At 33.5% G+C, this 25000-nt stretch overlaps 32 non-coding genes across 32 annotated transcripts; all 32 read left to right on the top strand.

Annotated features, from left to right (window-relative positions):
* Positions 1–247: 247 nt before the first annotated feature.
* Positions 248–319, top strand: TRNAW-CCA (transfer RNA tryptophan (anticodon CCA)). Its single transcript has one exon. It is a non-coding gene; the product is annotated as a tRNA-Trp (tRNA).
* Positions 320–1030: 711 nt separating this feature from the next.
* Positions 1031–1102, top strand: TRNAW-CCA (transfer RNA tryptophan (anticodon CCA)). Its single transcript has one exon. It is a non-coding gene; the product is annotated as a tRNA-Trp (tRNA).
* Positions 1103–1812: 710 nt separating this feature from the next.
* TRNAW-CCA (transfer RNA tryptophan (anticodon CCA)) lies at positions 1813–1883 on the top strand. The gene has a single exon. It is a non-coding gene; the product is annotated as a tRNA-Trp (tRNA).
* A 1494-nt stretch (positions 1884–3377) lies between these two features.
* Positions 3378–3449, top strand: TRNAW-CCA (transfer RNA tryptophan (anticodon CCA)). Its single transcript has one exon. It is a non-coding gene; the product is annotated as a tRNA-Trp (tRNA).
* A 711-nt stretch (positions 3450–4160) lies between these two features.
* Positions 4161–4232, top strand: TRNAW-CCA (transfer RNA tryptophan (anticodon CCA)). The gene has a single exon. It is a non-coding gene; the product is annotated as a tRNA-Trp (tRNA).
* A 575-nt stretch (positions 4233–4807) lies between these two features.
* On the top strand, positions 4808–4878 carry TRNAW-CCA (transfer RNA tryptophan (anticodon CCA)). Its single transcript has one exon. It is a non-coding gene; the product is annotated as a tRNA-Trp (tRNA).
* Positions 4879–5588: 710 nt separating this feature from the next.
* On the top strand, positions 5589–5660 carry TRNAW-CCA (transfer RNA tryptophan (anticodon CCA)). The gene has a single exon. It is a non-coding gene; the product is annotated as a tRNA-Trp (tRNA).
* Positions 5661–6371: 711 nt separating this feature from the next.
* Positions 6372–6443, top strand: TRNAW-CCA (transfer RNA tryptophan (anticodon CCA)). The gene has a single exon. It is a non-coding gene; the product is annotated as a tRNA-Trp (tRNA).
* Positions 6444–6853: 410 nt separating this feature from the next.
* Positions 6854–6925, top strand: TRNAW-CCA (transfer RNA tryptophan (anticodon CCA)). Its single transcript has one exon. It is a non-coding gene; the product is annotated as a tRNA-Trp (tRNA).
* A 705-nt stretch (positions 6926–7630) lies between these two features.
* TRNAW-CCA (transfer RNA tryptophan (anticodon CCA)) lies at positions 7631–7702 on the top strand. Its single transcript has one exon. It is a non-coding gene; the product is annotated as a tRNA-Trp (tRNA).
* A 711-nt stretch (positions 7703–8413) lies between these two features.
* TRNAW-CCA (transfer RNA tryptophan (anticodon CCA)) lies at positions 8414–8485 on the top strand. The gene has a single exon. It is a non-coding gene; the product is annotated as a tRNA-Trp (tRNA).
* Positions 8486–9196: 711 nt separating this feature from the next.
* TRNAW-CCA (transfer RNA tryptophan (anticodon CCA)) lies at positions 9197–9268 on the top strand. Its single transcript has one exon. It is a non-coding gene; the product is annotated as a tRNA-Trp (tRNA).
* Positions 9269–9678: 410 nt separating this feature from the next.
* TRNAW-CCA (transfer RNA tryptophan (anticodon CCA)) lies at positions 9679–9750 on the top strand. Its single transcript has one exon. It is a non-coding gene; the product is annotated as a tRNA-Trp (tRNA).
* A 705-nt stretch (positions 9751–10455) lies between these two features.
* TRNAW-CCA (transfer RNA tryptophan (anticodon CCA)) lies at positions 10456–10527 on the top strand. Its single transcript has one exon. It is a non-coding gene; the product is annotated as a tRNA-Trp (tRNA).
* A 711-nt stretch (positions 10528–11238) lies between these two features.
* Positions 11239–11310, top strand: TRNAW-CCA (transfer RNA tryptophan (anticodon CCA)). Its single transcript has one exon. It is a non-coding gene; the product is annotated as a tRNA-Trp (tRNA).
* Positions 11311–12021: 711 nt separating this feature from the next.
* On the top strand, positions 12022–12093 carry TRNAW-CCA (transfer RNA tryptophan (anticodon CCA)). Its single transcript has one exon. It is a non-coding gene; the product is annotated as a tRNA-Trp (tRNA).
* Positions 12094–12804: 711 nt separating this feature from the next.
* On the top strand, positions 12805–12876 carry TRNAR-CCU (transfer RNA arginine (anticodon CCU)). Its single transcript has one exon. It is a non-coding gene; the product is annotated as a tRNA-Arg (tRNA).
* A 711-nt stretch (positions 12877–13587) lies between these two features.
* TRNAW-CCA (transfer RNA tryptophan (anticodon CCA)) lies at positions 13588–13659 on the top strand. Its single transcript has one exon. It is a non-coding gene; the product is annotated as a tRNA-Trp (tRNA).
* A 711-nt stretch (positions 13660–14370) lies between these two features.
* On the top strand, positions 14371–14442 carry TRNAW-CCA (transfer RNA tryptophan (anticodon CCA)). Its single transcript has one exon. It is a non-coding gene; the product is annotated as a tRNA-Trp (tRNA).
* A 711-nt stretch (positions 14443–15153) lies between these two features.
* Positions 15154–15225, top strand: TRNAW-CCA (transfer RNA tryptophan (anticodon CCA)). Its single transcript has one exon. It is a non-coding gene; the product is annotated as a tRNA-Trp (tRNA).
* Positions 15226–15935: 710 nt separating this feature from the next.
* TRNAW-CCA (transfer RNA tryptophan (anticodon CCA)) lies at positions 15936–16007 on the top strand. Its single transcript has one exon. It is a non-coding gene; the product is annotated as a tRNA-Trp (tRNA).
* Positions 16008–16718: 711 nt separating this feature from the next.
* TRNAW-CCA (transfer RNA tryptophan (anticodon CCA)) lies at positions 16719–16790 on the top strand. The gene has a single exon. It is a non-coding gene; the product is annotated as a tRNA-Trp (tRNA).
* Positions 16791–17501: 711 nt separating this feature from the next.
* TRNAW-CCA (transfer RNA tryptophan (anticodon CCA)) lies at positions 17502–17573 on the top strand. Its single transcript has one exon. It is a non-coding gene; the product is annotated as a tRNA-Trp (tRNA).
* A 711-nt stretch (positions 17574–18284) lies between these two features.
* On the top strand, positions 18285–18356 carry TRNAW-CCA (transfer RNA tryptophan (anticodon CCA)). The gene has a single exon. It is a non-coding gene; the product is annotated as a tRNA-Trp (tRNA).
* A 711-nt stretch (positions 18357–19067) lies between these two features.
* Positions 19068–19139, top strand: TRNAW-CCA (transfer RNA tryptophan (anticodon CCA)). The gene has a single exon. It is a non-coding gene; the product is annotated as a tRNA-Trp (tRNA).
* Positions 19140–19850: 711 nt separating this feature from the next.
* On the top strand, positions 19851–19922 carry TRNAW-CCA (transfer RNA tryptophan (anticodon CCA)). Its single transcript has one exon. It is a non-coding gene; the product is annotated as a tRNA-Trp (tRNA).
* A 711-nt stretch (positions 19923–20633) lies between these two features.
* Positions 20634–20705, top strand: TRNAW-CCA (transfer RNA tryptophan (anticodon CCA)). Its single transcript has one exon. It is a non-coding gene; the product is annotated as a tRNA-Trp (tRNA).
* Positions 20706–21416: 711 nt separating this feature from the next.
* TRNAW-CCA (transfer RNA tryptophan (anticodon CCA)) lies at positions 21417–21488 on the top strand. Its single transcript has one exon. It is a non-coding gene; the product is annotated as a tRNA-Trp (tRNA).
* A 711-nt stretch (positions 21489–22199) lies between these two features.
* On the top strand, positions 22200–22271 carry TRNAW-CCA (transfer RNA tryptophan (anticodon CCA)). The gene has a single exon. It is a non-coding gene; the product is annotated as a tRNA-Trp (tRNA).
* Positions 22272–22982: 711 nt separating this feature from the next.
* On the top strand, positions 22983–23054 carry TRNAW-CCA (transfer RNA tryptophan (anticodon CCA)). Its single transcript has one exon. It is a non-coding gene; the product is annotated as a tRNA-Trp (tRNA).
* Positions 23055–23765: 711 nt separating this feature from the next.
* On the top strand, positions 23766–23837 carry TRNAW-CCA (transfer RNA tryptophan (anticodon CCA)). Its single transcript has one exon. It is a non-coding gene; the product is annotated as a tRNA-Trp (tRNA).
* A 711-nt stretch (positions 23838–24548) lies between these two features.
* Positions 24549–24620, top strand: TRNAW-CCA (transfer RNA tryptophan (anticodon CCA)). The gene has a single exon. It is a non-coding gene; the product is annotated as a tRNA-Trp (tRNA).
* The last annotated feature ends 380 nt before the right edge of the window (positions 24621–25000 follow it).

The raw sequence follows: 25000 nt of genomic DNA, 5'->3' as shown, positions 1-25000 counted from the left end.
AGATATGTTTCTAACTTTATCTTTTGATGTAACATTCGTGTGCCTGACTCATGGAATCACAAAGATGATAATTTCTAGATTCCGATCTTAAACTGGAAATCCCTAAATATTAAGATTAAGATGCTCAATCATCCTTGTTTATGTCATTTTATGATGGTGCGTAAAAGTAGTTACTTTCTGGAACATCTAATGGTAAAGAATCAAATAATATTCAGATTTTATCTTGTCAAACACTTATCTTTCAGCTGACCTCGTGGCGCAACGGTAGCGCGTCTGACTCCAGATCAGAAGGTTGCGTGTTCAAATCACGTCGGGGTCAATATTCTGTTCCTGTTTTTGAAAAATTAGGAAATACAACCATTTTCTACAATTATGTCATGAACGGAACCACTTAGACCTCCTGAAAACAGTTGAAGCCATATTTCCACACAGTGTCTGAAAGAGTCATCTTTTAAAACTTTACAAGAAAGAAATCTTCTGAACAATACTGTGATGACGAGAATTTTTGGGAATCCAGATCTGACCATTATAACTTAAAATCACCTCAACATCACCAACAATTTGGTCTTTGTATATATGAAGAAACATGGTCCTCAACTAGATTCTGGATGTTAAATGTAAACCTTTCTTCCTAATAGCAATATGTTAACTCATTCTTGTTTTTGTAGTTTTGGGGTATGGATAAAAGAATAAAAAAGTCTATACAAATGATATATAAAAATTTTCCAATCTTTATGAAACAAGCATTTTTCTAAATGAAATGTTCCTGGCAAAAATAAACTGAGATATGTTTCTAACTTTATCTTTTGATGTAACATTCGTGTGCCTGACTCATGGAATCACAAAGATGATGATTTCTAGATTCCGATCTTAAACTGGAAATCCCTGAATATTAAGATTAAGATGCTCAATCATCCTTGTTTATGTCGTTTTATGATGGTGCGTAAAAGTAGTTACTTTCTGGAACATCTAATGGTAAAGAATCAAATAATATTCAGATTTTATCTTGTCAAACACTTAACTTTCAGCTGACCTCGTGGTGCAACGGTAGCGCATCTGACTCCAGATCAGAAGGTTGCGTGTTCAAATCACGTCGGGGTCAATAGTCTGTTCCTGTTTTTAAAAAATTAGGAAATACAACCATTTTCTACATTCATGTCATGAACGGAACCACTTAGACCTCCTGAAAACAGTTGAAGCCATATTTAAACACAGTGTCTGAAAGAGTCATCTTTTAAAACTTTACAAGAAAGAAATCTTCTGAACAATACTGTGATGACGAGAATTTTTGGGAATCCAGATCTGACCATTATAACTTAAAATCACCTCAACATCACCAACAATTTGGTCTTTGTATATATGAAGAAACATGGTCCTCAACTAGATTCTGGATGTTAAATGTAAACCTTTCTTCCTAATAGCAATATGTTAACTCATTCTTGTTTTTATAGTTTTAGGGTATGGCTAAAAGAATAAAAAAGTCTATACAAATGATATATAAAAATTTTCCAATCTTTATGAAACAACATTTTTCTAAATGAAATGTTCCTGGCAAAAATAAACTGAGATATGTTTCTAACTTTATCTTTTGATGTAACATTCGTGTGCCTGACTCATGGAATCACAAAGATGATAATTTCTAGATTCCAATCTTAAACTGGAAATCCCTGAATATTAAGATTAAGATGCTCAATCATCCTTGTTTATGTCGTTTTATGATGGTGCGTAAAAGTAGTTACTTTCTGGAACATCTAATGGTAAAGAATCAAATAATATTCAGATTTTATCTTGTCAAACACTTATCTTTCAGTTGACCTCGTGGCGCAACGGTAGCGCGTCTGACTCCAGATCAGAAGGTTGCGTGTCAAATCACGTCGGGGTCAATACTCTGTTCCTGTTTTTGAAAAATTAGGAAATACAACCATTTTCTACATTCATGTCATGAACGGAACCACTTAGACCTCCTGAAAACAGTTGAAGCCATATTTAAACACAGTGTCTGAAAGAGTCATCTTTTAAAACTTTACAAGAAAGAAATCTTCTGAACAATACTGTGATGACGAGAATTTTTGGGAATCCAGATCTAACCATTATAACTTAAAATCACCTCAACATCACCAACAATTTGGTCTTTGTATATATGAAGAAACATGGTCCTCAACTAGATTCTGGATGTTAAATGTAAACCTTTCTTCCTAATAGCAATATGTTAACTCATTCTTGTTTTTGTAGTTTTGGGGTATGGCTAAAAGAATAAAAAAGTCTATACAAATGATATATAAAAATTTTCCAATCTTTATGAAACAAGCATTTTTCTAAATGAAATGTTCCTGGCAAAAATAAACTGAGATATGTTTCTAACTTTATCTTTTGATGTAACATTCGTGTGCCTGACTCATGGAATCACAAAGATGATGATTTCTAGATTCCGATCTTAAACTGGAAATCCCTGAATATTAAGATTAAGATGCTTAATCATCCTTGTTTATGTCGTTTTATGATGGTGCGTAAAAGTATTTACTTTCTGGAACATCTAATGGTAAAGAATCAAATAATATTCAGATTTTATCTTGTCAAACACTTATTTTTCAGCTGACCTCGTGGTGCAGCGGTAGCGGGTCTGACTCCATATCAGAAGATTGCGTGTTCAAATCACGTCGGGGTCAATAGTCTGTTCCTGTTTTTGAAAAATTAGGAAATACAACCATTTTCTACATTCATGTCATGAACGGAACCACTTAGACCTCCTGAAAACAGTTGAAGCCATATTTAAACACAGTGTCTGAAAGAGTCATCTTTTAAAACTTTACAAGAAAGAAATCTTCTGAACAATACTGTGATGATGAGAATTTTTGGGAATCCAGATCTGACCATTATAACTTAAAATCACCTCAACATCACCAACAATTTGGTCTTTGTATATATGAAGAAACATGGTCCTCAACTAGATTCTGGATGTTAAATGTAAACCTTTCTTCCTAATAGCAATATGTTAACTCATTCTTGTTTTTCTAGTTTTGGGGTATGGCTAAAAGAATAAAAAAGTCTATACAAATGATATATAAAAATTTTCAAATCTTTATGAAACAAGCATTTTTCTAAATGAAATGTTCCTGGCAAAAATAAACTGAGATATGTTTCTAACTTTATCTTTTGATGTAACATTCGTGTGCCTGACTCATGGAATCACAAAGATGATAATTTCTAGATTCCGATCTTAAACTGGAAATCCCTAAATATTAAGATTAAGATGCTCAATCATCCTTGTTTATGTCATTTTATGATGGTGCGTAAAAGTAGTTACTTTCTGGAACATCTAATGGTAAAGAATCAAATAATATTCAGATTTTATCTTGTCAAACACTTATCTTTCAGCTGACCTCGTGGCGCAACGGTAGCGCGTCTGACTCCAGATCAGAAGGTTGCGTGTTCAAATCACGTCGGGGTCAATATTCTGTTCCTGTTTTTGAAAAATTAGGAAATACAACCATTTTCTACATTCATGTCATGAACGGATCCACTTAGACCTCCTGAAAACAGTTGAAGCCATATTTAAACACAGTGTCTGAAAGAGTCATCTTTTAAAACTTTACAAGAAAGAAATCTTCTGAACAATACTGTGATGACGAGAATTTTTGGGAATCCAGATCTGACCATTATAACTTAAAATCACCTCAACATCACCAACAATTTGGTCTTTGTATATATGAAGAAACATGGTCCTCAACTAGATTCTGGATGTTAAATGTAAACCTTTCTTCCTAATAGCAATATGTTAACTCATTCTTGTTTTTGTAGTTTTGGGGTATGGATAAAAGAATAAAAAAGTCTATACAAATGATATATAAAAATTTTCCAATCTTTATGAAACAAGCATTTTTCTAAATGAAATGTTCCTGGCAAAAATAAACTGAGATATGTTTCTAACTTTATCTTTTGATGTAACATTCGTGTGCCTGACTCATGGAATCACAAAGATGATGATTTCTAGATTCCGATCTTAAACTGGAAATCCCTGAATATTAAGATTAAGATGCTCAATCATCCTTGTTTATGTCGTTTTATGATGGTGCGTAAAAGTAGTTACTTTCTGGAACATCTAATGGTAAAGAATCAAATAATATTCAGATTTTATCTTGTCAAACACTTAACTTTCAGCTGACCTCGTGGTGCAACGGTAGCGCATCTGACTCCAGATCAGAAGGTTGCGTGTTCAAATCACGTCGGGGTCAATAGTCTGTTCCTGTTTTTAAAAAATTAGGAAATACAACCATTTTCTACATTCATGTCATGAACGGAACCACTTAGACCTCCTGAAAACAGTTGAAGCCATATTTAAACACAGTGTCTGAAAGAGTCATCTTTTAAAACTTTACAAGAAAGAAATCTTCTGAACAATACTGTGATGACGAGAATTTTTGGGAATCCAGATCTGACCATTATAACTTAAAATCACCTCAACATCACCAACAATTTGGTCTTTGTATATATAATTAATAATTAATAATAATAATTTTATTCATTTATATAGCGCTATTAATTCCATAGCACTTTACATACATTGGCAACACTGTCCCCATTGGGGCTCACAATCTAGAGTCCCTATCTGTATGTCTTTGGAATGTGGGAGGAAACCGGAGTACCCGGAGGAAACCCACGCAAACACGGGGAGAACATAAGATGCTCAATCATCCTTGTTTATGTCGTTTTATGATGGTGCGTAAAAGTAGTTACTTTCTGGAACATCTAATGGTAAAGAATCAAATAATATTCAGATTTTATCTTGTCAAACACTTATCTTTCAGTTGACCTCGTGGCGCAACGGTAGCGCGTCTGACTCCAGATCAGAAGGTTGCGTGTCAAATCACGTCGGGGTCAATACTCTGTTCCTGTTTTTGAAAAATTAGGAAACAAAACCATTTTCTACATTCTTGTCATCAACGGAACCACTTAAACCTCCTGAAAAAAGTTGAAGCCATATTTCCACACAGTGTCTGAAAGAGTCATCTTTTAAAATTTTACAAGAAAGAAATCTTCTGAACAATACTGTGATGACGAGAATTTTTGGGAATCCAGATCTGACCATTATAACTTAAAATCACCTCGACATCACCAACAATTTGGTCTTTGTATATATGAAGAAACATGGTCCTCAACTAGATTCTGGATGTTAAATGTAAACCTTTCTTCCTAATAGCAATATGTTAACTCATTCTTGTTTTTGTAGTTTTGGGGTATGGCTAAAAGAATAAAAAAGTCTATACAAATGATATATAAAAATTTTCCAATCTTTATGAAACAACATTTTTCTAAATGAAATGTTCCTGGCAAAAATAAACTGAGATATGTTTCTAACTTTATCTTTTGATGTAACATTCGTGTGCCTGACTCATGGAATCACAAAGATGATAATTTCTAGATTCCGATCTTAAACTGGAAATCCCTGAATATTAAGATTAAGATGCTCAATCATCCTTGTTTATGTCGTTTTATGATGGTGCGTAAAAGTAGTTACTTTCTGGAACATCTAATGGTAAAGAATCAAATAGTATTCAGATTTTATCTTGTCAAACACTTATCTTTCAGCTGACCTCGTGGCGCAACGGTAGCGCGTCTGACTCCAGATCAGAAGGTTGCGTGTTCAAATCACGTCGGGGTCAATAGTCTGTTCCTGTTTTTGAAAAATTAGGAAATACAACCATTTTCTACATTCATGTCATGAACGGAACCACTTAGACCTCCTGAAAACAGTTGAAGCCATATTTAAACACAGTGTCTGAAAGAGTCATCTTTTAAAACTTTACAAGAAAGAAATCTTCTGAACAATACTGTGATGACGAGAATTTTTGGGAATCCAGATCTGACCATTATAACTTAAAATCACCTCAACATCACCAACAATTTGGTCTTTGTATATATGAAGAAACATGGTCCTCAACTAGATTCTGGATGTTAAATGTAAACCTTTCTTCCTAATAGCAATATGTTAACTCATTCTTGTTTTTCTAGTTTTGGGGTATGGCTAAAAGAATAAAAAAGTCTATACAAATGATATATAAAAATTTTCCAATCTTTATGAAACAAGCATTTTTCTAAATGAAATGTTCCTGGCAAAAATAAACTGAGATATGTTTCTAACTTTATCTTTTGATGTAACATTCGTGTGCCTGACTCATGGAATCACAAAGATGATAATTTCTAGATTCCGATCTTAAACTGGAAATCCCTAAATATTAAGATTAAGATGCTCAATCATCCTTGTTTATGTCGTTTTATGATGGTGCGTAAAAGTAGTTACTTTCTGGAACATCTAATGGTAAAGAATCAAATAATATTCAGATTTTATCTTGTCAAATACTTATCTTTCAGCTGACCTCGGGGCGCAACGGTAGCGCGTCTGACTCCAGATCAGAAGGTTGTGTGTTCAAATCACGTCGGGGTCAATAGTCTGTTCCTGTTTTTGAAAAATTAGGAAATACAACCATTTTCTACATTCATGTCATGAACGGAACCACTTAGACCTCCTGAAAACAGTTGAAGCCATATTTAAACACAGTGTCTGAAAGAGTCATTTTTTAAAACTTTACAAGAAAGAAACCTTCTGAACAATACTGTGATGACGAGAATTTTTGGGAATCCAGATCTGACCATTATAACTTAAAATCACCTCAACATCACCAACAATTTGGTCTTTGTATATATGAAGAAACATGGTCCTCAACTAGATTCTGGATGTTAAATGTAAACCTTTCTTCCTAATAGCAATATGTTAGTATTTACTTTCTGGAACATCTAATGGTAAAGAATCAAATAATATTCAGATTTTATCTTGTCAAACACTTATCTTTCAGCTGACCTCGTGGCGCAGCGGAAGCGCGTCTGACTCCAGATCAGAAGGTTGCGTGTTCAAATCACGTCGGGGTCAATAGTCTGTTCCTGTTTTTGAAAAATTAGGAAATACAACCATTTTCTACATTCATGTCATGAACGGAACCACTTAGACCTCCTGAAAACAGTTGAAGCCATATTTAAACACAGTGTCTGAAAGAGTCATCTTTTAAAACTTTACAAGAAAGAAATCTTCTGAACAATACTGTGATGACGAGAATTTTTGGGAATCCAGATCTGACCATTATAACTTAAAATCACCTCAACATCACCAACAATTTGGTCTTTGTATATATGAAGAAACATGGTCCTCAACTAGATTCTGGATGTTAAATGTAAACCTTTCTTCCTAATAGCAATATGTTAACTCATTCTTGTTTTTGTAGTTTTGGGGTATGGCTAAAAGAATAAAAAAGTCTATACAAATGATATATAAAAATTTTCCAATCTTTATGAAACAAGCATTTTTCTAAATGAAATGTTCCTGGCAAAAATAAACTGAGATTTGTTTCTAACTTTATCTTTTGATGTAACATTCGTGTGCCTGACTCATGGAATCACAAAGATGATAATTTCTAGATTCCGATCTTAAACTGGAAATCCCTGAATATTAAGATGCTCAATCATCCTTGTTTATGTCGTTTTATGATGGTGCGTAAAAGTAGTTACTTTCTGGAACATCTAATGGTAAAGAATCAAATAATATTCAGATTTTATCTTGTCAAACACTTATCTTTCAGCTGACCTCGTGGCGCAACGGTAGCGCGTCTGACTCCAGATCAGAAGGTTGCGTGTTCAAATCACGTCGGGGTCAATAGTCTGTTCCTGTTTTTTAAAAATTAGGAAATACAACCATTTTCTACATTCATGTCATGAACGGAATCACTTAGACCTCCTGAAAACAGTTTAAGCCATATTTAAACACAGTGTCAGAAAGAGTCATCTTTTAAAACTTTACAAGAAAGAAATCTTCTGAACAATACTGTGATGACGAGAATTTTTGGGAATCCAGATCTGACCATTATAACTTAAAATCACCTCAACATCACCAACAATTTGGTCTTTGTATATATGAAGAAACATGGTCCTCAACTAGATTCTGGATGTTAAATGTAAACCTTTCTTCCTAATAGCAATATGTTAACTCATTCTTGTTTTTGTAGTTTTGGGGTATGGCTAAAAGAATAAAAAAGTCTATACAAATGATATATAAAAATTTTCCAATCTTTATGAAACAAGCATTTTTCTAAATGAAATGTTCCTGGCAAAAATAAACTGAGATATGTTTCTAACTTTATCTTTTGATGTAACATTCGTGTGCCTGACTCATGGAATCACAAAGATGATGATTTCTAGATTCCGATCTTAAACTGGAAATCCCTGAATATTAAGATTAAGATGCTCAATCATCCTTGTTTATGTCGTTTTATGATGGTGCGTAAAAGTAGTTACTTTCTGGAACATCTAATGGTAAAGAATCAAATAATATTCAGATTTTATCTTGTCAAACACTTATCTTTCAGCTGACCTCGTGGCGCAACGGTAGCGCGTCTGACTCCAGATCAGAAGGTTGCGTGTTCAAATCACTTCGGGGTCAATAGTTTGTTCCTGTTTTTGAAAAATTAGGAAATACAACCATTTTCTACATTCTTGTCATCAACGGAACCACTTAAACCTCCTGAAAAAAGTTGAAGCCATATTTCCACACAGTGTCTGAAAGAGTCATCTTTTAAAATTTTACAAGAAAGAAATCTTCTGAACAATACTGTGATGACGAGAATTTTTGGGAATCCAGATCTGACCATTATAACTTAAAATCACCTCGACATCACCAACAATTTGGTCTTTGTATATATGAAGAAACATGGTCCTCAACTAGATTCTGGATGTTAAATGTAAACCTTTCTTCCTAATAGCAATATGTTAACTCATTCTTGTTTTTGTAGTTTTGGGGTATGGCTAAAAGAATAAAAAAGTCTATACAAATGATATATAAAAATTTTCCAATCTTTATGAAACAAGCATTTTTCTAAATGAAATGTTCCTGGCAAAAATAAACTGAGATATGTTTCTAACTTTATCTTTTGATGTAACATTCGTGTACCTGACTCATGGAATCACAAAGAAGATAATTTCTAGATTCCGATCTTAAACTGGAAATCCCTGAATATTAAGATTAAGATGCTCAATCATCCTTGTTTATGTCGTTTTATGATGGTGCGTAAAAGTAGTTACTTTCTGGAACATCTAATGGTAAAGAATCAAATAATATTCAGATTTTATCTTGTCAAACACTTATCTTTCAGCTGACCTCGTGGCGCAACGATAGCGCGTCTGACTCCAGATCAGAAGGTTGCGTGTTCAAATCACGTCGGCGTCAATAGTCTGTTCCTGTTTTTGAAAAATTAGGAAATACAACCATTTTCTACATTCATGTCATGAACGGAACCACTTAGACCTCCTGAAAACAGTTGAAGCCATATTTAAACACAGTGTCTGAAAGAGTCATCTTTTAAAACTTTACAAGAAAGAAATCTTCTGAACAATACTGTGATGACGAGAATTTTTGGGAATCCAGATCTGACCATTATAACTTAAAATCACCTCAACATCCCCAACAATTTGGTCTTTGTATATATGAAGAAACATGGTCCTCAACTAGATTCTGGATGTTAAATGTAAACCTTTCTTCCTAATAGCAATATGTTAGTATTTACTTTCTGGAACATCTAATGGTAAAGAATCAAATAATATTCAGATTTTATCTTGTCAAACACTTATCTTTCAGCTGAGCTCGTGGCGCAGCGGAAGCGCGTCTGACTCCAGATCAGAAGGTTGCGTGTTCAAATCACGTCGGGGTCAATAGTCTGTTCCTGTTTTTGAAAAATTAGGAAATACAACCATTTTCTACATTCATGTCATGAACGGAACCACTTAGACCTCCTGAAAACAGTTGAAGCCATATTTAAACACAGTGTCTGAAAGAGTCATCTTTTAAAACTTTACAAGAAAGAAATCTTCTGAACAATACTGTGATGACGAGAATTTTTGGGAATCCAGATCTGACCATTATAACTTAAAATCACCTCAACATCACCAACAATTTGGTCTTTGTATATATGAAGAAACATGGTCCTCAACTAGATTCTGGATGTTAAATGTAAACCTTTCTTCCTAATAGCAATATGTTAACTCATTCTTGTTTTTGTAGTTTTGGGGTATGGCTAAAAGAATAAAAAAGTCTATACAAATGATATATAAAAATTTTCCAATCTTTATGAAACAAGCATTTTTCTAAATGAAATGTTCCTGGCAAAAATAAACTGAGATTTGTTTCTAACTTTATCTTTTGATGTAACATTCGTGTGCCTGACTCATGGAATCACAAAGATGATAATTTCTAGATTCCGATCTTAAACTGGAAATCCCTGAATATTAAGATGCTCAATCATCCTTGTTTATGTCGTTTTATGATGGTGCGTAAAAGTAGTTACTTTCTGGAACATCTAATGGTAAAGAATCAAATAATATTCAGATTTTATCTTGTCAAACACTTATCTTTCAGCTGACCTCGTGGCGCAACGGTAGCGCGTCTGACTCCAGATCAGAAGGTTGCGTGTTCAAATCACGTCGGGGTCAATAGTCTGTTCCTGTTTTTTAAAAATTAGGAAATACAACCATTTTCTACATTCATGTCATGAACGGAATCACTTAGACCTCCTGAAAACAGTTTAAGCCATATTTAAACACAGTGTCAGAAAGAGTCATCTTTTAAAACTTTACAAGAAAGAAATCTTCTGAACAATACTGTGATGACGAGAATTTTTGGGAATCCAGATCTGACCATTATAACTTAAAATCACCTCAACATCACCAACAATTTGGTCTTTGTATATATGAAGAAACATGGTCCTCAACTAGATTCTGGATGTTAAATGTAAACCTTTCTTCCTAATAGCAATATGTTAACTCATTCTTGTTTTTGTAGTTTTGGGGTATGGCTAAAAGAATAAAAAAGTCTATACAAATGATATATAAAAATTTTCCAATCTTTATGAAACAAGCATTTTTCTAAATGAAATGTTCCTGGCAAAAATAAACTGAGATATGTTTCTAACTTTATCTTTTGATGTAACATTCGTGTGCCTGACTCATGGAATCACAAAGATGATGATTTCTAGATTCCGATCTTAAACTGGAAATCCCTGAATATTAAGATTAAGATGCTCAATCATCCTTGTTTATGTCGTTTTATGATGGTGCGTAAAAGTAGTTACTTTCTGGAACATCTAATGGTAAAGAATCAAATAATATTCAGATTTTATCTTGTCAAACACTTATCTTTCAGCTGACCTCGTGGCGCAACGGTAGCGCGTCTGACTCCAGATCAGAAGGTTGCGTGTTCAAATCACTTCGGGGTCAATAGTTTGTTCCTGTTTTTGAAAAATTAGGAAATACAACCATTTTCTACATTCTTGTCATCAACGGAACCACTTAAACCTCCTGAAAAAAGTTGAAGCCATATTTCCACACAGTGTCTGAAAGAGTCATCTTTTAAAATTTTACAAGAAAGAAATCTTCTGAACAATACTGTGATGACGAGAATTTTTGGGAATCCAGATCTGACCATTATAACTTAAAATCACCTCGACATCACCAACAATTTGGTCTTTGTATATATGAAGAAACATGGTCCTCAACTAGATTCTGGATGTTAAATGTAAACCTTTCTTCCTAATAGCAATATGTTAACTCATTCTTGTTTTTGTAGTTTTGGGGTATGGCTAAAAGAATAAAAAAGTCTATACAAATGATATATAAAAATTTTCCAATCTTTATGAAACAAGCATTTTTCTAAATGAAATGTTCCTGGCAAAAATAAACTGAGATATGTTTCTAACTTTATCTTTTGATGTAACATTCGTGTACCTGACTCATGGAATCACAAAGAAGATAATTTCTAGATTCCGATCTTAAACTGGAAATCCCTGAATATTAAGATTAAGATGCTCAATCATCCTTGTTTATGTCGTTTTATGATGGTGCGTAAAAGTAGTTACTTTCTGGAACATCTAATGGTAAAGAATCAAATAATATTCAGATTTTATCTTGTCAAACACTTATCTTTCAGCTGACCTCGTGGCGCAACGATAGCGCGTCTGACTCCAGATCAGAAGGTTGCGTGTTCAAATCACGTCGGCGTCAATAGTCTGTTCCTGTTTTTGAAAAATTAGGAAATACAACCATTTTCTACATTCATGTCATGAACGGAACCACTTAGACCTCCTGAAAACAGTTGAAGCCATATTTAAACACAGTGTCTGAAAGAGTCATCTTTTAAAACTTTACAAGAAAGAAATCTTCTGAACAATACTGTGATGACGAGAATTTTTGGGAATCCAGATCTGACCATTATAACTTAAAATCACCTCAACATCCCCAACAATTTGGTCTTTGTATATATGAAGAAACATGGTCCTCAACTAGATTCTGGATGTTAAATGTAAACCTTTCTTCCTAATAGCAATATGTTAACTCATTCTTGTTTTTGTAGTTTTGGGGTATAGCTAAAAGAATAAAAAAGTCTATACAAATGATATATAAAAATTTTCCAATCTTTATGAAACAAGCATTTTTCTAAATGAAATGTTCCTGGCAAAAATAAACTGAGATATGTTTCTAACTTTATCTTTTGATGTAACATTCGTGTGCCTGACTCATGGAATCACAAAGATGATGATTTCTAGATTCCGATCTTAAACTGGAAATCCCTGAATATTAAGATTAAGATGCTCAATCATCCTTGTTTATGTCGTTTTATGATGGTGCGTAAAAGTAGTTACTTTCTGGAACATCTAATGGTAAAGAATCAAATAATATTCAAATTTTATCTTGTCAAACACTTATCTTTCAGCTGACCTCGTGGCGCAGCGGTAGCGCGTCTGACTCCTGATCAGAAGGTTGCGTGTTCAAATCACGTCGGGGTCAATAGTCTGTTCCTGTTTTTGAAAAATTAGGAAATACAACCATTTTCTACATTCATGTCATGAACGGAACCACTTAGACCTCCTGAAAACAGTTGAAGCCATATTTAAACACAGTGTCTGAAAGAGTCATCTTTTAAAACTTTACAAGAAAGAAATCTTCTGAACAATACTGTGATGACGAGAATTTTTGGGAATCCAGATCTAACCATTATAACTTAAAATCACCTCAACATCACCAACAATTTGGTCTTTGTATATATGAAGAAACATGGTCCTCAACTAGATTCTGGATGTTAAATGTAAACCTTTCTTCCTAATAGCAATATGTTAACTCATTCTTGTTTTTGTAGTTTTGGGGTATGGCTAAAAGAATAAAAAAGTCTATACAAATGATATATAAAAATTTTCCAATCTTTATGAAACAAGCATTTTTCTAAATGAAATGTTCCTGGCAAAAATAAACTGAGATATGTTTCTAACTTTATCTTTTGATGTAACATTCGTGTGCCTGACTCATGGAATCACAAAGATGATAATTTCTAGATTCCAATCTTAAACTGGAAATCCCTGAATATTAAGATTAAGATGCTCAATCATCCTTGTTTATGTCGTTTTATGATGGTGCGTAAAAGTAGTTACTTTCTGGAACATCTAATGGTAAAGAATCAAATAATATTCAGATTTTATCTTGTCAAACACTTATCTTTCAGCTGACCTCGTGGCGCAACGATAGCGCGTCTGACTCCAGATCAGAAGGTTGCGTGTTCAAATCACGTCGGCGTCAATAGTCTGTTCCTGTTTTTGAAAAATTAGGAAATACAACCATTTTCTACATTCATGTCATGAACGGAACCACTTAGACCTCCTGAAAACAGTTGAAGCCATATTTAAACACAGTGTCTGAAAGAGTCATCTTTTAAAACTTTACAAGAAAGAAATCTTCTGAACAATACTGTGATGACGAGAATTTTTGGGAATCCAGATCTGACCATTATAACTTAAAATCACCTCAACATCCCCAACAATTTGGTCTTTGTATATATGAAGAAACATGGTCCTCAACTAGATTCTGGATGTTAAATGTAAACCTTTCTTCCTAATAGCAATATGTTAACTCATTCTTGTTTTTGTAGTTTTGGGGTATAGCTAAAAGAATAAAAAAGTCTATACAAATGATATATAAAAATTTTCCAATCTTTATGAAACAAGCATTTTTCTAAATGAAATGTTCCTGGCAAAAATAAACTGAGATATGTTTCTAACTTTATCTTTTGATGTAACATTCGTGTGCCTGACTCATGGAATCACAAAGATGATGATTTCTAGATTCCGATCTTAAACTGGAAATCCCTGAATATTAAGATTAAGATGCTCAATCATCCTTGTTTATGTCGTTTTATGATGGTGCGTAAAAGTAGTTACTTTCTGGAACATCTAATGGTAAAGAATCAAATAATATTCAAATTTTATCTTGTCAAACACTTATCTTTCAGCTGACCTCGTGGCGCAGCGGTAGCGCGTCTGACTCCAGATCAGAAGGTTGCGTGTTCAAATCACGTCGGGGTCAATAGTCTGTTCCTGTTTTTGAAAAATTAGGAAATACAACCATTTTCTACATTCATGTCATGAACGGAACCACTTAGACCTCCTGAAAACAGTTGAAGCCATATTTAAACACAGTGTCTGAAAGAGTCATCTTTTAAAACTTTACAAGAAAGAAATCTTCTGAACAATACTGTGATGACGAGAATTTTTGGGAATCCAGATCTAACCATTATAACTTAAAATCACCTCAACATCACCAACAATTTGGTCTTTGTATATATGAAGAAACATGGTCCTCAACTAGATTCTGGATGTTAAATGTAAACCTTTCTTCCTAATAGCAATATGTTAACTCATTCTTGTTTTTGTAGTTTTGGGGTATGGCTAAAAGAATAAAAAAGTCTATACAAATGATATATAAAAATTTTCCAATCTTTATGAAACAAGCATTTTTCTAAATGAAATGTTCCTGGCAAAAATAAACTGAGATATGTTTCTAACTTTATCTTTTGATGTAACATTCGTGTGCCTGACTCATGGAATCACAAAGATGATAATTTCTAGATTCCAATCTTAAACTGGAAATCCCTGAATATTAAGATTAAGATGCTCAATCATCCTTGTTTATGTCGTTTTATGATGGTGCGTAAAAGTAGTTACTTTCTGGAACATCTAATGGTAAAGAATCAAATAATATTCAGATTTTATCTTGTCAAACACTTATCTTTCAGCTGACCTCGTGGCGCAACGGTAGCGCGTCTGACTCCAGATCAGAAGGTTGCGTGTTCAAATCACGTCGGGGTCAATAGTCTGTTCCTGTTTTTGAAAAATTAGGAAACAAAACCATTTTCTACATTCTTGTCATCAACGGAACCACTTAAACCTCCTGAAAAAAGTTGAAGCCATATTTCCACACAGTGTCTGAAAGAGTCATCTTTTAAAATTTTACAAGAAAGAACTCTTCTGAACAATACTGTGATGACGAGAATTTTTGGGAATCCAGATCTGACCATTATAACTTAAAATCACCTCGACATCACCAACAATCTGGTCTTTGTATATATGAAGAAACATGGTCCTCAACTAGATTCTGGATGTTAAATGTAAACCTTTCTTCCTAATAGCAATATGTTAACTCATTCTTGTTTTTGTAGTTTTGGGGTATGGCTAAAAGAATAAAAAAGTCTATACAAATGATATATAAAAATTTTCCAATCTTTATGAAACAACATTTTTCTAAATGAAATGTTCCTGGCAAAAATAAACTGAGATATGTTTCTAACTTTATCTTTTGATGTAACATTCGTGTGCCTGACTCATGGAATCACAAAGATGATAATTTCTAGATTCCGATCTTAAACTGGAAATCCCTGAATATTAAGATTAAGATGCTCAATCATCCTTGTTTATGTCATTTTATGATGGTGCGTAAAAGTAGTTACTTTCTGGAACATCTAATGGTAAAGAATCAAATAGTATTCAGATTTTATCTTGTCAAACACTTATCTTTCAGCTGACCTCGTGGAGCAACGGTAGCGCGTCTGACTCCAGATCAGAAGGTTGCGTGTTCAAATCACGTCGGGGTCAATAGTCTGTTCCTGTTTTTGAAAAATTAGGAAATACAACCATTTTCTACATTCATGTCATGCACGGAACCACTTAGACCTCCTGAAAACAGTTGAAGCCATATTTAAACACAGTGTCTGAAAGAGTCATCTTTTAAAACTTTACAAGAAAGAAATCTTCTGAACAATACTGTGATGACGAGAATTTTTGGGAATCCAGATCTGACCATTATAACTTAAAATCACCTCAACATCACCAACAATTTGGTCTTTGTATATATGAAGAAACATGGTCCTCAACTAGATTCTGGATGTTAAATGTAAACCTTTCTTCCTAATAGCAATATGTTAACTCATTCTTGTTTTTCTAGTTTTGGGGTATGGCTAAAAGAATAAAAAAGTCTATACAAATGATATATAAAAATTTTCCAATCTTTATGAAACAAGCATTTTTCTAAATGAAATGTTCCTGGCAAAAATAAACTGAGATATGTTTCTAACTTTATCTTTTGATGTAACATTCGTGTGCCTGACTCATGGAATCACAAAGATGATAATTTCTAGATTCCGATCTTAAACTGGAAATCCCTAAATATTAAGATTAAGATGCTCAATCATCCTTGTTTATGTCGTTTTATGATGGTGCGTAAAAGTAGTTACTTTCTGGAACATCTAATGGTAAAGAATCAAATAATATTCAGATTTTATCTTGTCAAACACTTATCTTTCAGCTGACCTCGTGGCGCAACGGTAGCGCGTCTGACTCCAGATCAGAAGGTTGCGTGTTCAAATCACGTCGGGGTCAATAGTCTGTTCCTGTTTTTGAAAAATTAGGAAACACAACCATTTTCTACATTCATGTCATGAACGGAACCACTTAGACCTCCTGAAAACAGTTGAAGCCATATTTAAACACAGTGTCTGAAAGAGTCATCTTTTAAAACTTTACAAGAAAGAAATCTTCTGAACAATACTGTGATGACGAGAATTTTTGGGAATCCAGATCTGACCATTATAACTTAAAATCACCTCAACATCACCAACAATTTGGTCTTTGTATATATGAAGAAACATGGTCCTCAACTAGATTCTGGATGTTAAATGTAAACCTTTCTTCCTAATAGCAATATGTTAACTCATTCTTGTTTTTCTAGTTTTGGGGTATGGCTAAAAGAATAAAAAAGTCTATACAAATGATATATAAAAATTTTCCAATCTTTATGAAACAAGCATTTTTCTAAATGAAATGTTCCTGGCAAAAATAAACTGAGATATGTTTCTAACTTTATCTTTTGATGTAACATTCGTGTGCCTGACTCATGGAATCACAAAGATGATAATTTCTAGATTCCGATCTTAAACTGGAAATCCCTAAATATTAAGATTAAGATGCTCAATCATCCTTGTTTATGTCGTTTTATGATGGTGCGTAAAAGTAGTTACTTTCTGGAACATCTAATGGTAAAGAATCAAATAATATTCAGATTTTATCTTGTCAAACACTTATCTTTCAGCTGACCTCGTGGCGCAACAGTAGCGCGTCTGACTCCAGATCAGAAGGTTGCGTGTTCAAATCACGTCGGGGTCAATAGTCTGTTCCTGTTTTTGAAAAATTAGGAAATACAACCATTTTCTACATTCATGTCATGAACGGAACCACTTAGACCTCCTGAAAACAGTTGAAGCCATATTTAAACACAGTGTCTGAAAGAGTCATCTTTTAAAACTTTACAAGAAAGAAATCTTCTGAACAATACTGTGATGACGAGAATTTTTGGGAATCCAGATCTGACCATTATAACTTAAAATCACCTCAACATCACCAACAATTTGGTCTTTGTATATATGAAGAAACATGGTCCTCAACTAGATTCTGGATGTTAAATGTAAACCTTTCTTCCTAATAGCAATATGTTAACTCATTCTTGTTTTTCTAGTTTTGGGGTATGGCTAAAAGAATAAAAAAGTCTATACAAATGATATATAAAAATTTTCCAATCTTTATGAAACAAGCATTTTTCTAAATGAAATGTTCCTGGCAAAAATAAACTGAGATATGTTTCTAACTTTATCTTTTGATGTAACATTCGTGTGCCTGACTCATGGAATCACAAAGATTATGATTTCTAGATTCCGATCTTAAACTGGAAATCCCTGAATATTAAGATTAAGATGCTCAATCATCCTTGTTTATGTCGTTTTATGATGGTGCTTATAAGTAGTTACTTTCTGGAACATCTAATGGTAAAGAATCAAATAATATTCAGATTTTATCTTGTCAAACACTTATCTTTCAGCTGACCTTGTGGCGCAGCGGTAGCGCGTCTGACTCCACATCAGAGGGTTGCGTGTTCAAATCACGTCGGGGTCAATAGTCTGTTCCTGTTTTTGAAAAATTAAGAAACACAACCATTTTCTACATTCTTGTCATCAACGGAACCACTTAAACCTCCTGAAAAAAGTTGAAGCCATATTTCCACACAGTGTCTGAAAGAGTCATCTTTTAAAATTTTACAAGAAAGAAATCTTCTGAACAATACTGTGATGACGAGAATTTTTGGGAATCCAGATCTGACCATTATAACTTAAAATCACCTCGACATCACCAACAATTTGGTCTTTGTATATATGAAGAAACATGTTCCTCAACTAGATTCTGGATGTTAAATGTAAACCTTTCTTCCTAATAGCAATATGTTAACTCATTCTTGTTTTTGTAGTTTTGGGGTATGGCTAAAAGAATAAAAAAGTCTATACAAATGATATATAAAAATTTTCCAATCTTTATGAAACAAGCATTTTTCTAAATGAAATGTTCCTGGCAAAAATAAACTGAGATATGTTTCTAACTTTATCTTTTGATGTAACATTCATGTGCCTGACTCATGGAATCACAAAGATGATAATTTCTAGATTCCGATCTTAAACTGAAAATCCCTAAATATTAAGATTAAGATGCTCAATCATCCTTGTTTATGTCGTTTTATGATGGTGCGTAAAAGTAGTTACTTTCTGGAACATCTAATGGTAAAGAATCAAATAATATTCAGATTTTATCTTGTCAAACACTTATCTTTCAGCTGACCTTGTGGCGCAACGGTAGCGCGTCTGACTCCAGATCAGAAGGTTGCGTGTTCAAATCACGTCGGGGTCAATAGTCTGTTCCTGTTTTTGAAAAATTAGGAAATACAACCATTTTCTACATTCATGTCATGAACGGAACCACTTAGACCTCCTGAAAACAGTTGAAGCCATATTTAAACACAGTGTCTGAAAGAGTCATTTTTTAAAACTTTACAAGAAAGAAATCTTCTGAACAATACTGTGATGACGAGAATTTTTGGGAATCCAGATCTGACCATTATAACTTAAAATCACCTCAACATCACCAACAATTTGGTCTTTGTATATATGAAGAAACATGGTCCTCAACTAGATTCTGGATGTTAAATGTAAACCTTTCTTCCTAATAGCAATATGTTAACTCATTCTTGTTTTTCTAGTTTTGGGGTATGGCTAAAAGAATAAAAAAGTCTATACAAATGATATATAAAAATTTTCCAATCTTTATGAAACAAGCATTTTTCTAAATGAAATGTTCCTGGCAAAAATAAACTGAGATATGTTTCTAACTTTATCTTTTGATGTAACATTCGTGTGCCTGACTCATGGAATCACAAAGATGATAATTTCTAGATTCCGATCTTAAACTGGAAATCCCTAAATATTAAGATTAAGATGCTCAATCATCCTTGTTTATGTCGTTTTATGATGGTGCGTAAAAGTAGTTACTTTCTGGAACATCTAATGGTAAAGAATCAAATAATATTCAGATTTTATCTTGTCAAACACTTATCTTTCAGCTGACCTCGTGGCGCAACGGTAGCGCGTCTGACTCCAGCTCAGAAGGTTGCGTGTTCAAATCACGTCGGGGTCAATAGTCTGTTCCTGTTTTTGAAAAATTAGGAAATACAACCATTTTCTACATTCATGTCATGAACGGAACCACTTAGACCTCCTGAAAACAGTTGAAGCCATATTTAAACACAGTGTCTGAAAGAGTCATCTTTTAAAACTTTACAAGAAAGAAATCTTCTGAACAATACTGTGATGACGAGAATTTTTGGGAATCCAGATCTGACCATTATAACTTAAAATCACCTCAACATCACCAACAATTTGGTCTTTGTATATATGAAGAAACATGGTCCTCAACTAGATTCTGGATGTTAAATGTAAACCTTTCTTCCTAATAGCAATATGTTAACTCATTCTTGTTTTTCTAGTTTTGGGGTATGGCTAAAAGAATAAAAAAGTCTATACAAATGATATATAAAAATTTTCCAATCTTTATGAAACAAGCATTTTTCTAAATGAAATGTTCCTGGCAAAAATAAACTGAGATATGTTTCTAACTTTATCTTTTGATGTAACATTCGTGTGCCTGACTCATGGAATCACAAAGATGATAATTTCTAGATTCCGATCTTAAACTGGAAATCCCTAAATATTAAGATTAAGATGCTCAATCATCCTTGTTTATGTCGTTTTATGATGGTGCGTAAAAGTAGTTACTTTCTGGAACATCTAATGGTAAAGAATCAAATAATATTCAGATTTTATCTTGTCAAACACTTATCTTTCAGCTGACCTCGTGGCGCAACAGTAGCGCGTCTGACTCCAGATCAGAAGGTTGCGTGTTCAAATCACGTCGGGGTCAATAGTCTGTTCCTGTTTTTGAAAAATTAGGAAATACAACCATTTTCTACATTCATGTCATGAACGGAACCACTTAGACCTCCTGAAAACAGTTGAAGCCATATTTAAACACAGTGTCTGAAAGAGTCATCTTTTAAAACTTTACAAGAAAGAAATCTTCTGAACAATACTGTGATGACGAGAATTTTTGGGAATCCAGATCTGACCATTATAACTTAAAATCACCTCAACATCACCAACAATTTGGTCTTTGTATATATGAAGAAACATGGTCCTCAACTAGATTCTGGATGTTAAATGTAAACCTTTCTTCCTAATAGCAATATGTTAACTCATTCTTGTTTTTCTAGTTTTGGGGTATGGCTAAAAGAATAAAAAAGTCTATACAAATGATATATAAAAATTTTCCAATCTTTATGAAACAAGCATTTTTCTAAATGAAATGTTCCTGGCAAAAATAAACTGAGATATGTTTCTAACTTTATCTTTTGATGTAACATTCGTGTGCCTGACTCATGGAATCACAAAGATGATAATTTCTAGATTCCGATCTTAAACTGGAAATCCCTAAATATTAAGATTAAGATGCTCAATCATCCTTGTTTATGTCGTTTTATGATGGTGCGTAAAAGTAGTTACTTTCTGGAACATCTAATGGTAAAGAATCAAATAATATTCAGATTTTATCTTGTCAAACACTTATCTTTCAGCTGACCTCGTGGCGCAACAGTAGCGCGTCTGACTCCAGATCAGAAGGTTGCGTGTTCAAATCACGTCGGGGTCAATAGTCTGTTCCTGTTTTTGAAAAATTAGGAAATACAACCATTTTCTACATTCATGTCATGAACGGAACCACTTAGACCTCCTGAAAACAGTTGAAGCCATATTTAAACACAGTGTCTGAAAGAGTCATCTTTTAAAACTTTACAAGAAAGAAATCTTCTGAACAATACTGTGGTGACGAGAATTTTTGGGAATCCAGATCTGACCATTATAACTTAAAATCACCTCAACATCACCAACAATTTGGTCTTTGTATATATGAAGAAACATGGTCCTCAACTAGATTCTGGATGTTAAATGTAAACCTTTCTTCCTAATAGCAATATGTTAACTCATTCTTGTTTTTCTAGTTTTGGGGTATGGCTAAAAGAATAAAAAAGTCTATACAAATGATATATAAAAATTTTCCAATCTTTATGAAACAAGCATTTTTCTAAATGAAATGTTCCTGGCAAAAATAAACTGAGATATGTTTCTAACTTTATCTTTTGATGTAACATTCGTGTGCCTGACTCATGGAATCACAAAGATTATGATTTCTAGATTCCGATCTTAAACTGGAAATCCCTGAATATTAAGATTAAGATGCTCAATCATCCTTGTTTATGTCGTTTTATGATGGTGCTTATAAGTAGTTACTTTCTGGAACATCTAATGGTAAAGAATCAAATAATATTCAGATTTTATCTTGTCAAACACTTATCTTTCAGCTGACCTCGTGGCGCAGCGGTAGCGCGTCTGACTCCACATCAGAGGGTTGCGTGTTCAAATCACGTCGGGGTCAATAGTCTGTTCCTGTTTTTGAAAAATTAAGAAACACAACCATTTTCTACATTCTTGTCATCAACGGAACCACTTAAACCTCCTGAAAAAAGTTGAAGCCATATTTCCACACAGTGTCTGAAAGAGTCATCTTTTAAAATTTTACAAGAAAGAAATCTTCTGAACAGTACTGTGATGACGAGAATTTTTGGGAATCCAGATCTGACCATTATAACTTAAAATCACCTCGACATCACCAACAATTTGGTCTTTGTATATATGAAGAAACATGTTCCTCAACTAGATTCTGGATGTTAAATGTAAACCTTTCTTCCTAATAGCAATATGTTAACTCATTCTTGTTTTTGTAGTTTTGGGGTATGGCTAAAAGAATAAAAAAGTCTATACAAATGATATATAAAAATTTTCCAATCTTTATGAAACAAGCATTTTTCTAAATGAAATGTTCCTGGCAAAAATAAACTGAGATATGTTTCTAACTTTATCTTTTGATGTAACATTCATGTGCCTGACTCATGGAATCACAAAGATGATAATTTCTAGATTCCGATCTTAAACTGAAAATCCCTAAATATTAAGATTAAGATGCTCAATCATCCTTGTTTATGTCGTTTTATGATGGTGCGTAAAAGTAGTTACTTTCTGGAACATCTAATGGTAAAGAATCAAATAATATTCAGATTTTATCTTGTCAAACACTTATCTTTCAGCTGACCTTGTGGCGCAACGGTAGCGCGTCTGACTCCAGATCAGAAGGTTGCGTGTTCAAATCACGTCGGGGTCAATAGTCTGTTCCTGTTTTTGAAAAATTAGGAAATACAACCATTTTCTACATTCATGTCATGAACGGAACCACTTAGACCTCCTGAAAACAGTTGAAGCCATATTTAAACACAGTGTCTGAAAGAGTCATTTTTTAAAACTTTACAAGAAAGAAATCTTCTGAACAATACTGTGATGACGAGAATTTTTGGGAATCCAGATCTGACCATTATAACTTAAAATCACCTCAACATCACCAACAATTTGGTCTTTGTATATATGAAGAAACATGGTCCTCAACTAGATTCTGGATGTTAAATGTAAACCTTTCTTCCTAATAGCAATATGTTAACTCATTCTTGTTTTTCTAGTTTTGGGGTATGGCTAAAAGAATAAAAAAGTCTATACAAATGATATATAAAAATTTTCCAATCTTTATGAAACAAGCATTTTTCTAAATGAAATGTTCCTGGCAAAAATAAACTGAGATATGTTTCTAACTTTATCTTTTGATGTAACATTCGTGTGCCTGACTCATGGAATCACAAAGATGATAATTTCTAGATTCCGATCTTAAACTGGAAATCCCTAAATATTAAGATTAAGATGCTCAATCATCCTTGTTTATGTCGTTTTATGATGGTGCGTAAAAGTAGTTACTTTCTGGAACATCTAATGGTAAAGAATCAAATAATATTCAGATTTTATCTTGTCAAACACTTATCTTTCAGCTGACCTCGTGGCGCAACGGTAGCGCGTCTGACTCCAGCTCAGAAGGTTGCGTGTTCAAATCACGTCGGGGTCAATAGTCTGTTCCTGTTTTTGAAAAATTAGGAAATACAACCATTTTCTACATTCATGTCATGAACGGAACCACTTAGACCTCCTGAAAACAGTTGAAGCCATATTTAAACACAGTGTCTGAAAGAGTCATCTTTTAAAACTTTACAAGAAAGAAATCTTCTGAACAATACTGTGATGACGAGAATTTTTGGGAATCCAGATCTGACCATTATAACTTAAAATCACCTCAACATCACCAACAATTTGGTCTTTGTATATATGAAGAAACATGGTCCTCAACTAGATTCTGGATGTTAAATGTAAACCTTTCTTCCTAATAGCAATATGTTAACTCATTCTTGTTTTTCTAGTTTTGGGGTATGGCTAAAAGAATAAAAAAGTCTATACAAATGATATATAAAAATTTTCCAATCTTTATGAAACAAGCATTTTTCTAAATGAAATGTTCCTGGCAAAAATAAACTGAGATATGTTTCTAACTTTATCTTTTGATGTAACATTCGTGTGCCTGACTCATGGAATCACAAAGATGATAATTTCTAGATTCCGATCTTAAACTGGAAATCCCTAAATATTAAGATTAAGATGCTCAATCATCCTTGTTTATGTCGTTTTATGATGGTGCGTAAAAGTAGTTACTTTCTGGAACATCTAATGGTAAAGAATCAAATAATATTCAGATTTTATCTTGTCAAACACTTATCTTTCAGCTGACCTCGTGGCGCAACAGTAGCGCGTCTGACTCCAGATCAGAAGGTTGCGTGTTCAAATCACGTCGGGGTCAATAGTCTGTTCCTGTTTTTGAAAAATTAGGAAATACAACCATTTTCTACATTCATGTCATGAACGGAACCACTTAGACCTCCTGAAAACAGTTGAAGCCATATTTAAACACAGTGTCTGAAAGAGTCATCTTTTAAAACTTTACAAGAAAGAAATCTTCTGAACAATACTGTGATGACGAGAATTTTTGGGAATCCAGATCTGACCATTATAACTTAAAATCACCTCAACATCACCAACAATTTGGTCTTTGTATATATGAAGAAACATGGTCCTCAACTAGATTCTGGATGTTAAATGTAAACCTTTCTTCCTAATAGCAATATGTTAACTCATTCTTGTTTTTCTAGTTTTGGGGTATGGCTAAAAGAATAAAAAAGT

This window comes from Anomaloglossus baeobatrachus, chromosome 4, assembly GCF_048569485.1.
Source record: "Anomaloglossus baeobatrachus isolate aAnoBae1 chromosome 4, aAnoBae1.hap1, whole genome shotgun sequence".
Classification (NCBI taxonomy): Eukaryota; Metazoa; Chordata; class Amphibia; order Anura; family Aromobatidae; genus Anomaloglossus; species Anomaloglossus baeobatrachus.
This window is presented reverse-complemented; position numbering and strand designations above follow the sequence as displayed.